This window comes from Microcebus murinus, chromosome 25, assembly GCF_040939455.1.
Source record: "Microcebus murinus isolate Inina chromosome 25, M.murinus_Inina_mat1.0, whole genome shotgun sequence".
Classification (NCBI taxonomy): Eukaryota; Metazoa; Chordata; class Mammalia; order Primates; family Cheirogaleidae; genus Microcebus; species Microcebus murinus.
This window is the reverse complement of record NC_134128.1, coordinates 11,343,992-11,356,652: the sequence shown is the minus strand read 5'-3', so window position 1 is coordinate 11,356,652 and position 12,661 is coordinate 11,343,992. Positions and strand designations below refer to the sequence as shown.

Below are 12,661 nucleotides of genomic sequence, written 5' to 3'. Positions count from 1 at the left end.
TTTTAGCATGGTTGTTGGGTTTCTTTTGCAAAAATTACTGCTTTGAAGAAGAGTAAGTGCTGTGTTGATCTTGCTAGAAAAATCAGGGTAGCGTTTCTGCTGGCTGCTTCATCTCTGAGATGAGTAAAATCTATGTGTGTTGCTATGGGAATCGTGGCTTGGAGATTCTGGTTTGAATGCCTGGACAGCTCTTATGTAATATTCATGACCTCTAGCGCGGCTGCCATAGTGGTTCACTAAGGAACTGCCAGGAGACCTTGACTTCTAAAAAGCAATATTTCCAAATACGAAAACAATGCTCTCACCTCAGCCAGCAGGGAAATCATCTCCAAGTCTGGCAGTCTTAACCATGACACAGCTCATAAACAGCAGGAATACGGAGGGTTTTGCAACCGTGGAAACTGACACAAAATGTGGCCCTGTTGCCATCAACTAATCTGGTCTACCAGAGTTAGCCACTTAAGCCATGATGAAGTTGAAATTAAATGATGAGGAGCATTAGATAATGAATGTATGACTAGTGAAGTTAATTGTTACAAGTTTGCACTGTAGTTAATATAGATTGCAGTTGAGAATCTGAGTTCTGCAGTCTATATTTTGTGCTGTGTGTAAGAAAAGTAAAAAAAGAAAGAAAGAAAGAAAAAAAAAACCTTGCATTCCAGGGTAGAAGATTGTTTCATTTGCACTTAATGTATTCAGTAATTTTCACATACCAAAATTAAACAGTTTCTCAGAATCATGTCTTAACATCATACAACACAATGTATTTATTGTAGGTTTGTTTTTCAAAGTCTTTAGTTATCTGATTGGGACATTTTTGTCTTAAGCCATGAGTTAAGGGATATTGCTGTGAAGAACTTTTAAATATCTCTAAACCTACCATGGATCAAAATGTTGATCCTAATTCAAACCGGGTGTATATTACTTGTCAACCTAAAAGGTTTATAGTTACAAATGATGTAGAAGATGAAAGAAAATGGGAATTTAAAACAGAGGCAAAATAATTGAAGTGTTTAATTTCAGTGTTTAATGAAAATTATTTATAGTAATTTTTTTCCTTTAGAATTAGGTCAATATCTTAAACCTTTGATACATTCAAATGAGTTACACTAGGGTAAGTGAGAATTTGAATATGTTCTGAAAGAAGATAGAAAGTAGGATTTAATTTTACTTTATACTAAAATCATGATTTGATTGGTCTGGTTTATTAATTGCAATATCCTTGAAGAAAGAATGCAAAACAAGTATTTCAGAAGTCTAGTTTTTTATTAGGTTATTTTTATCCATTTCCCTTTGCCAGATATCATCGTGCCTTTGTGAGACCTATTTCAAAATGGAACCTTAAAGTTTAAAAATATATGAATTCACCATTTAACTTTAAAACACTTTGTACATCTGTTTTGGAAGAATCAACATTTTCTACATTTATTTTGTAACCATCAGAGTGTCCCATAAGTAGAAAGACTTTGGTGCTTTTACTCACTTGCCTTACAGATAACATATAATAAATAAATCTGTGCAAATGCCAGGAATAGACCTTAGTAGTGCTTTCAGATCTTGGTCCTATATAAATATGAATATATTATTCACTAATTGCCTTAATAATACTTGTATGAAATAAGGTAATTGGTCCATAATTGAAACTAGAGGCACCATCTTTTGAAATTAAGTGACCTACAAATGATTATATAAGGAGACACTCTGTGCTGTCAAGAAAACCCAACTCTTTGCTATCCCTTTGTTAATGCTTTTCTTAAATGAGTAATCTCCGCAGTGGGGGATAGAGTATATATTAATTTTGATGCCAGTAGACATCACTGACATGTCCTTGTTTTTTAACTTGGTGTTTTCTGATTCCAAATGTGTGTTCTGCTCTTGTTCAGTTATGGCATACTTTGCAAATCTTGCCTTTTTTCAGTTTGTGCTCTTCGATATTGCTTTAAAGACAAGTAACATATGAATTTAATTTACATTGATCTTTTCTATAAAAACAACCTTATTGAAACATAATTCACCCATTTAAAATGTATATTTCAATGGTGATTAGTATATTCAGAGTTGTGCAGCCATCACTATACTCAGTTTTAGAACACTTTCCTCACCCCAAAAAGAAATCTCAAGCCCATTAGCAGTCACTCTCCGTTTTCCCCAATCCCATCAGCCCTGGAAAACTACTATTTACCTTTCTGTTTCTGTAGATTTGTCTATTCTGGATGTTGCATATAAATGGAATCATTCATAGGTGATCTTTTGTGACTGGCTACTTTCACTTAAATAATGTTTTTAATGTTCATGCATGCTGTAGCATGCATCAGTACTTCATTATTTTTATTGCCAAACAATATTCTGCTGTATGCATATACTGTGTTTTATTTATCCGTTTATCAATTGGTGAACATTTGGGTGTTTCCACCTTTTAGGTATTATGAACAGGCTGCTTTGAACATTCATGTACAAGTTTTTGGGTGGGTGTGTGTTTTTATTTTTCATATGAATGTACCTGGGAGTGAAATGACTGGGTCCTACGGTTATCTTTTTTTAATTAAAAGGATAATTTTCTTCTTTTTCCCATTAATCCTTAAAAATGATTCCTTCCATCCTTTATGCAGGGACTCTTGAGTTGAGGGAGTCTGGACATGAAAAGACTTAGAGCCAGAGATAAAAGAGACTCAGTGGGATCTTCTTAGTAGAATGGATTAACATCAAATTTTGAACCCATTCTCTCATCATTGAATATCTACTATATTAAGGAAATTGTACTTGGCACAGTTGGTGGGTAGGAGGGACTGCAAGGTCATATCTGCAAAGAAGACATGGGCAGGTCTTCTGCCTACAAGAAGCTTCTATTGTTTGCTCAGGGAGGAAAGTCATGGTAATAAAGTATAGAATAGAATACCTTGGAGGGTAGGGGGAAAATCTGTGAGTACCCAGAAGAATAGACTGCACCCTCTGCAGGAAAAGAAAAATCCTTCTTGGAGAAGGTGGTGGCTGAAAAGTAGACCTTACAGGATGGATGGATGAAATTTAGCTCCTGGAGTACAAACTGGGGAGTGGAGAAGAGGGAAATGTCTCCTAGGCTCAGGAGATACAATGTATTTAAAAGTCAGTGTAAGTAAAGGCTTGACAGCAAGAAAACACAGAACCTTCCAAATAAAGGTTAGTTTCCCAAGATCTTGCCAGCTTGAAAATGTTTTTATTCCACCTTCACATTTAATTAATAGCTTGGCTGGGTATAAAAGAATGGAAATCATTTTGCTTCAGATTTACAAAGGTATTACTTTGTGATCTAGCATATAGCACTGTTGTTATGATTGCTGATGGCATTCTGTCATCAGCAATGACTTTTGTTTAAGCATGACTTTTGTTTAATTCTCTCTAATATTTTGAGAATTGTTCTTCCTTTGGTATTTTGACTTTTTGACGTGATATGCCTTGTTTAGGGTCTTTTTTTCTATTGTGCTTGGCTTCTCATATGTTCATTGCAAAGAGGTAGTCACTTTAGTTCTGGAAATTGTCTTATTTTTTTCTTTGATAATTTCTTCCCCTTTATTTTCTCTTTCTGGGACTCTCTAGTTGGTTAGATATTTGATTAGCTAATAGTATTTGTTTTTCTCTGCTGTCTCTCTAACTTTTTGTTCTGAGTTTTTCTCAACTTCTAACCTCTCTACTGAAGTTATTTTTGTCAAAATTTACAATTTCCAAGAGCTTTATTCTTTTCTCTTTTCATAGCTTCCTGTTCTTGTTCCATGGCTATAACATCTTATATCTCTTAAGATAGGATCATTGTATTTTTTAGTTTTCTGTATAGTCGCTGTTTTTTAAGCTTTTTCTAACATTTGATTTTATTTTTTACATACTGGAAACTTTTTTCAAAAGTGTTTTAATCATCTGTTCATAACTAAGAGGAAGACATTGTAAAGCTGATTGGACGCGCTGAGTGTGATGGCAAAGCTTCTTGACTGGTGGTCTTTTGTAGGGTAATTGTAGAGGACCCCAGATGATAACTGGGGAAGGGGAGGGATTTTCTTTTCATCTGGTCATTGTTCCCAGAAAGGATTCTCCCAATCTGGACATACTGGACTGGTCAGAAAGTTTCTGGCGGCTGTTCAGGAATGGTGGCTGGAGTTTGATCACTTAAGATGTAAATCTTAAAATGATTTAATCTTCCTATTTTCAGTGCATCACTCACCTTTCCTCTTGAATGCACCTCCAATTGTCTCAAATCTCTAGGTTGTCCTCTCCAGAGAATAAACGTTTGGTCTTCTGGAAGTGAGTGGGGAGAGAAAGTGGCCCATCTATAGAGACTCAGGGCAGGGGAGGGGGGATTCTAATAGATCTAACTTTCAATCAGTGCTGTTTTCAGCTCCAGCCATACCTCTGCCTTCAGAAGTACATACAACTTCTGATTCCCTTTCCTTGCCAGAGTCCTATGGCTACAATGGGCTTTCTCCTGCCTAGCTCTCCAGTCTACCCCTTGCAGGGAATTTATGTTCTCTTTCTAGTCTGTTAATTACCACTTGTTCATTACTTTCTCTATTCTATTCTATTTTATTTTTTGTCTACTCTCATCTTGTTTCCTATTCCTTACACCTGTGGATTTATACTTTTTCTAAACAAATATTTTCAGGAGGAAGCATATGTTCAGTTGACCATGTTGTATTTCCAGTGTTTCTCAACAAACATACTCTACAAGAGAAAAAAAAAAGGTTTTTCATATTTCCTTAGTCCATAAGTGCCCAAGGTAGGATTAGGAGAATCCTACCCAGTTGGAAATAGTCCCCTGATTAGCCTTTCCAGAGGAAAGAAGAAACATGAATGTGCTTATGTTTCATCAGCCCAAAGATAATTTTTTATTTCAAAAAATATTAAACATGTTGAAAAAATACGTCTCATGGAGAACATTATGTGGGAGGTAGGAGAGAAGTTTATATGTAGGTCTATATTGCATATGTTCTTAAACCTGCAAGATACACTGTTGGAGAGAATTCAGAGAACATGTGGCAGATGTTAACCGAGAGGGCTACTCATAGGAAAACAAAACAAAACTACATTTAACTGGCAAAAAAAAAAATAAAATAAAATCCAAGAAAGATATCTCGTCATAGAAGCACAAAATATGGCAGACATTATTAGGAAAATACTTTAGGCTTAAATTATTTTTTCACAACATGGACTTTTTATGCTGTCTTTCAATTTTTACACAGAAAAGTTGTCAGTTCTCTTATGCTTATGGCAATTACTTTCAAATAGAGGTAGAAAACTGGCTCAATGTGTCTAATTTCCAACAGCATGGGCTCGTTTATTGTTCAAACATGCATTAGCTTAGATTACATTTTTCTAGCCATAATAAAAAGTATGTGGAAGCCCCCAGAACCTGGGGTAGGCTTCTATTGTCCACTCACTCACACTTAGGAGTGGGTAGGTACAGTCACACACACTGGCGCTGTCCTTACTCCAGTCACCTCAAATGTTAGTTGACGATAATAGTAATGACAACAATAATAGCAGCACTTAATGCTCGATTACTGCTCATTATAGACAATTTGAAAGATATAAAAGCAAAGCTTTATGTCTTTATAGCATTTTGAAATACTTTTGAGCACTGGTTATACAGAGCGCATACGGCATGGATGCCTAGACTACCAGCAAAATCCTCACATGTTTATTTGCACAGTTTTTGCTTCAGAACAAGCTGATCTTGACTTTGGGGCTTAAAGTCACCATTTTACTTAGGTTACCTTTCTCTCCCATGTGCCTCTGGCTGGCTGGCAGGTTAGCTGCTGACCAGGTGACCTGGGGTGTCCTCTTGGATGTATCTGGACATTGGCAACTCTCAGCGTGGGTGTCTTGTACTTCTCTGTGTGGTCTCTCCTCCTCCTATAGGCTGGTGAGGGCTCGTGCCCAGGCATGGCTCAGCGTCGCATAAAGGAAGAACAAACTCAAACAGGTGATAATCAAGTCTCTTCTTGTGTCATGTTTGCTAACATCCCATCGGTCAAAGCAAGTCACAGGACCAAGCCCAGAGTCAGTGTGGGACAAAACTACCAGGGGTATGAATTTGGCAAGGGTACATTGCAGTCATTTTCTGCAAATGACCTGCCACATTCAATTTTTTTCTTCCTTACCTCTTTGGAAGAAGAAATCTCTCTATGCCTTGTAAAATAAACAGCTCTTTCATCCCATCTGTCCTATTTTTTCCCCCCTCCTTCTGCCAACCTATCGCCCCAGGCTTTCTCCTCCTGCTCCATTTCTTCTGTTTCTTCCCCACTTTTGAACACTGAGAAACTGATTTCTATCTCATTCTCTTTACTGATGATCTCTAGCCACTTTCCCATCACCAAGTCCACCGAGCTTTTATCAAACCTTCCCTTGCCTTCTCTGCAAGCCTCAACTGGGTCTTCATCTCTAGTTCAGTCAGTTTTGTTCTGCAGGTGACAACTCAGAGTCCCCTTCCCTGCTGTGCTGGTGGGCCCTGTTCAGTCTCTTCTGCCTTTAGTTCCCCCTGCTGAAATGCAAAGCCCATGCAATCGAATGCTAGGGCCTTGGCTGCCTGTTGTTTGTTGGTTTTCAGACTGAACTCTGCAGAGCCCAGGGGACCCATGGAGTCCTCCAGACCTGCTGCAGGGCTCCGGGGATCCCTAGCAGGTTGTGGTCTGTGCATTGCAGCCAGGATTCAGCCAGACCAGTGCTCTCCCTGTGCATTCTATATATTGGGACTTCCGCGTGCATTTTCCACTGAATGTCGAGCTTCACTCCAGAGAATGCTTTAAACCTCTGCCATCTTCCCTTTTACTCCTCATTCTTCTCCAAGCTGCTGCCATCACTAGCTATTGGTGCCTTCGGGGCTGACTTCTCTTTCTGGCACTGATCCAGCACTAGATCTCAGCTCTTGCTCTTTTTGGATCTCTGTCTACCTGCCACCCCATCTTTTCCTTCAAACCTCTCCTCCTCTGTATTTTCTGTTTCTTTCCACATTACCTCCATCCTCCCAAGCTTGAAGATTTAATCCATGTGTCAGCAGTTTTTTTGTTGTTTTTTTTCTGTAAAGGATCAGATGGGAAATATTTCAGGTTTTGTAGTGCGATGTTATCTTTGTTGCAACTACTGGACTTAAAAACCTGGCTTTGGATTCCTTCTCTGCCATGGGTTAGCTGCCTGACATTTTGATAAATTACGCATGAGGCTTAATTTTGTCCTGTGTAAAAGGATGCTGATGCTCGTTTCCTAGGGTTTGGTGATAATCGAGCTGGTACATTAATAGCACAGGGGACCTGGACCTGTCTTCTCCTACCCCAGGCCTCTCTGGGTGGCACAGGCAGCTGGAACACACAGTTTCATCCGGGAGTTTAGGGTATAATGAGGAGTTTGTATAGGAAGTTATCAAATGCATGTGTTTCTTTCCTCTTTAGTTACAAATAGTTGCCATGTGCCGTATTATATGGTCACTGTCTATCAGCATTGTCACCTGCTGGTGAGGGTCGTAAGGCAGATCGGTGGCTGCAGGCCTGAGTGGAGTGTGACTGGCATTCACACCCCCACTCGATCTCAAAGTGGTCACTGCAACAGGTCTCATTGCATCGTCCCCGTGACCAAGGCATGAGTCCTGGGTCCTGACTCTGAGCTATGCACTGTACTTCTTAGTCTCGTGGGTACATGTCCCCTCCTTGGTTATCAAGAGCTACTTAACTCTCTTGCTCTTCTCACAGGCTGTTTTCTGAGTAACACCTGAATATTTTAGGAATAAATTACACACATCTCTCTCTCCTTTCATGGTTATATTTATCTTGGCACGCTACCTATTAAGCTAGTTTTAAACTCTCTTATGGGTGAGACTCACATGTTTTAAAAACAACCTGATACTGTCTCTAATTCAATGTTCATTTACATGGATTTATGGTTTTTATTAATGGAAGTTCTAGAAGGCTGAGGTTTGCCCACATTTAAAACTGCACTCTTATTTAAGAGCCCTTATAAGGACTGTTAACATAAATACAGACTTCTGGCTATTTCAAAACCATAAATGGATTGGGGAAGGATTATTATAAACTTTGCAGCTCAAGCCTTTTTTTTTCTTAGTGCAGTATAAATGAATATCTTTGTTGTATCATTGTAAACACAGCTATAAATACATGATTCTTCCCTTCCTTTTTCTCTGCCCAGATATTAACTGGGAATGACACAAAGACTTTGATGCAGAGTTTAAAATAATCAACCTCTTTCTCTCTTTGTTCTTCTGAGTTTTTGCCCCACCAATGGCTAAACAAAAGATGGTGAAAACTGGAAAAAAAGTAGAACTTATTTAATGAGCAAACATTGGACAAGTGGTATTATGCTCTTGAGCTAGGCATTCTAGGAAGAGAAACCAAAGATGGATCACATGTGGTTTCTCCCTTAAGAAGCTCTTGGTCTGGTGGCGAACAGGTAGACCCCAGTAGTGCTGGGGTAGGAAGGACTGGCAACAGAGAAGGGCCGTTTGGATTATAGATGTCCCCACTGTCATGTCAACGTCTCTTTGGAGACAGAGCCCGTGCTAACCAGCAGTGTTCTTCTCTCTAAGGTTAGCAGGATGATTGCTAACTGAGGGGTCCAACAAAGGCTGTTATTTGGGTTTCATTTTGTTTTAAATCTCACTTAATTTTCAATTCATCTTGAAATAACCACACAGCAGGTTTTCTTTTTGTTACCCTTGTAGTCATTTTTAAGTGCACAGTTTATTAGTAGTAAGTATTTCACGTTATTGTGCAACAGATCTCTAGAAGTTTTGCATCTCACAAAACTGAAACTCTGTACCCATCTAAACACCTCCCCTTCTAATCTTTGGCAGCCACCATTCTTATTTTTGTTTTCTTGATCTTTACTGCTCTAGCTACGTCATATGTGACGTATGGGTAAGTGCACATGGAATTTGGCTTTTTGGGACTGCCTAATCTTGCTCAGAGTAACATCCTCAAACTTCATCTGTGTTATCCCGTGTGACACAATTTCCTTCTTTTTAAGGTTGAGCAAGATTAGGCAGTCCCAAAAAGACAAATTCCATGTGCGCTTACCTGTGTGGCGTAGCTAGAGCAGTCAAGATCAAGAAAACAGAAATAAGAATGGTGACTGCCAAGGATTAGAAGGGGAGTTGTTTAGATGGGTACAGAGTTTCAGTTTTGTGAGATACTTCATTGTATGCATAGACCACATTTCTTTATCCATTCATCTGTCAGTGGACAAGTTGGGCTGTTTCCCATTTGGGCTCTTGTGAATGATGCTGTAGAGTATTTAATCTTGGATTTTTTTTTTTTTTCAATGAGCCTGTCAAGCAGGTAGTAATTATTGCTTATGCGTGTACAGTGTGTTGGTGTTTAAATTCCCATTGTATTACTCTGCTTGATTCTTGCAGCAACTCAATGAGAAAGGGAGGGCGGATATACCTACTCCATTTTACAGGTGCATAAACTGATGTGAATATTAAAGGATCTTACCCAAGGTCACTGTTTTCCTAAGTGGCAGAATCAGAGCAAGGCCCCGGGCTTCTGTCTGCCAGGCTTCTGTTCTTAGGTTCTTTCACCTGATCAAAGAGCCCCTTTTAGAAAGACACAAGCTGAGAACGCACTTGTGTTGCCTCTTCGTTTCATGCTCTGCAGAGATTAAAGGAATAAAACCTTTTTTTTTCTTTAACTGTGAAAGCAAAAATAAAGCCAGGCAATGTTAAAACAATTTTCAAAGTAAAAACATCACCTGAGTTTTTCTTTTCTATCTGTTGAGTCTAGGTAGAGTTCACAAGCAAAATACTTTATTCCCCATTTTTAAAGTTTAATTTATGGTTATCATAGCGCTGATTTGAAAGAAGTCCATTTTGACATTTCAACGTGATTTCAACAAAAATCTTGAGCTGAAAAGTCTTGAATCTATTAAGCTATTAGTTAAAGGAAGAGCTTCCAGGATGTATGTGTATATTCTGTTCTCAGTTAGATGCTAATACAAATGGAATGTGCCTAAAACTATTTGAATAGGGTTCTTCCGGTAGAGAAATGGAAAAATAATCAAATATCTAGGAAATAGGTTGTAAAGAATGCTGAAGTAACACAGTTAAAGTAGAACAAAGGAGAGAAGGTTGCAATTATAGTGAAATTATTTAAAAAGAGATTTTATTAAGTGTTACCTATCCCTAAAGGGAAAAAAATAAAAAGAGCAATCTAAAACTTATGGCAACCAAAAATGTAAAGTTAGATGTTACAATTGAGTAGGGAGAGATGAGAACGTGTTACAAAGGAAGATTAGGAAATTGCTTTAGTGAGGGTTTTAAGAGAAACTTCTGTGGCTTAAAAATTGCTATTTTTATTTATTTTTTTAACTGAAGCCTTTCTTTAGGAATGAAAATGAATTGCATTAATAGCTGTGAATTATTCTAGTGATTTCTTACTACTAGTTCTTTCTCCTGATATTTGCAAGGGTCACGTCTATTGCTTTTTTTTTTTTTAATTGTCAGTTCTTGAATATTTGAAGCCAATACCATGTTTATCCCATCCTCCCTAGGCTGGGCAAGGAAGTGTGTTGAACAGGAGCTGGACAAAAAGGTAGACAGTCTACAGTCTTCGGCTTTCTAGTTACATCTAGTTGATTCCCTGGATCTTAAACAACTAACTATTCCTTTATCTTCTTAGAGGAACTATAGTCATCAGAGAATGAAATATTTATTGGACCACTTGTAACCTTACATTTGAGTCAACCTACATTCCTTACAGAGGAGGGTTAAGTTACAAGTTCATTTACAAGGCGACCCGATGTCACACATGCTCGGACAGAATTAAAGGAGATCTTTGGCTATGACTACAGAGCAAGGAAAGTTATAATAGTCGGATTAGATATAGTACTACTTGCTTCTGCTCTGAGCGTACAACTACTTACTTACTTGCTTCTGAGCATAGTAGAAGTGAAGTCCGAGCATACGCTAGGTCACGTAATGGATGTACAGAACGGTCTATAGTAATCCTTTGAGCAGGTAAAAATCTCCGCATGCTGTATTAATGCATTAGTCATTAACACAAGTCAACACACTTGCATGGATAACCTATCTTGTAGTTAGTGTGTACTGGGCTGGTGGATAGGAAATGATGTAGCAACTGTATTGTAATGTACAATAGTGTCTTATTCAACTCCTCACTTAAAAATAGGAGAGAGAGAGGAGGGTGACACTGAAGTCTAGGTCACCCAGCTGCCATGGGCTGTGCACTAAGATTATGAAGCATCAGGTGCTTAGTTGTCCCCCTTACTATGTGGTCTGCCTTTGAGTTGGCATTTCAGGGGTGACAGGTGAATCAGCGCCCTCTTACTCAAGTGATCAAAAGTCAGATAAAGGCCGGGCGCTGTGGCTCACGCCTGTAATCCTAGCTCTTGGGAGGCCGAGGCGGGCGGATTGCTCAAGGTCAGGAGTTCAAAACCAGCCTGAGCAAGAGCGAGACCCTGTCTCTACTATAAATAGAAAGAAATTAATTGGCCAACTGATATATATATAAAAAATTAGCCGGGCATGGTGGCGCATGCCTGTAGTCCCAGCTACCTGGGAGGCTGAGGCAGAAGGATCACTCGAGCCCAGGAGTTTGAGGTTGCTGTGAGCTAGGCTGACGCCACGGCACTCACTCTAGCCTGGGCAACAAAGCGAGACTCTGTCTCAAAAAAAAAAAAAAAAGTCAGATAAAGGGATAGAGCCAAAGCTTAAATAAAGCATTGATATTTATTAACACATTAATTAATACATTAATAAATCTACATCCCAGCATTAATCTATTGCTACAAAACCAAGGCCTGTTCTTTGGGTATAAGTCTGTGTATTAGTTCAAGTTCTCCAGAGAGCTGGCTCAGGGGATTATGGAAGCTAAGAAGTCCCATGATCTGTCATCTGGGGACCCAGAAAGGCTGCTGGTGTATAACTGGAGACTGAAGGCCTGAGAACTGGTGGAGCTGATTGTGTGAATCCCAGTCTGGTGGCAGGAAAAGACCATGTCTCAGCACAGGCAGGCAGGTGGGATGAAAAGTGGGTGAGTTCTTCCTTCCTCTGCCTTTTGTTGTATTCAAGCCCCCAACAAATTAGATCATGCTTATCCACATTGGAGAAGGCAGTCAACTTACTGAGTCCAGCAGTTCAAATGCTAATCTCATCTAAAATACCCTCATAGACACACCCCCAAATAATGTTTAATCTGGGCACCCTGTAGTCTAATCAAATTGACACATAAAATTAACCATCATATTCTGCTCATTGTAGTTTCACCTATACCTTTATAACCATTTTCCCTATAGAGTTTAGTTTGACATTCATTTGCATTTGACCCTATCTATAGGGATTTGGGTTCTAGAAAATATGAGAAGAACTGAAAAGGGTTTTTCTTTTTTTTAATCTTAAATCAAATTTATGTTTATGCCTCAAAATAATACTTTAAATTTCTCCTAAATATTCCAGGAGTTAAAGTTTGCCAAACATGAACCTTTTGTTTTTAATTTTATACTTTTGATAAATGCCTTTGTAAAATACAAGAGAAGAAAATGTGGTGTTTTTAAGAGAGGTGTTTGAATAATATTTTTTCTAAAAATTCACATGAATATAAAATATCTTGATAATAGTAAAAGCCTATCAATTCTTGTTAACTGTGCCACAAGAAAAATTATTGAATCAAGT

General features: G+C 38.5%; 1 protein-coding gene across 8 annotated transcripts in view; it reads left to right on the top strand.

Moving 5' to 3' along the window:
* CACNB2 (calcium voltage-gated channel auxiliary subunit beta 2) overlaps positions 1–12,661 on the top strand; it is a 316,986-nt gene that overhangs the window by 205,352 nt on the left and 98,973 nt on the right. The window lies entirely within an intron of this gene.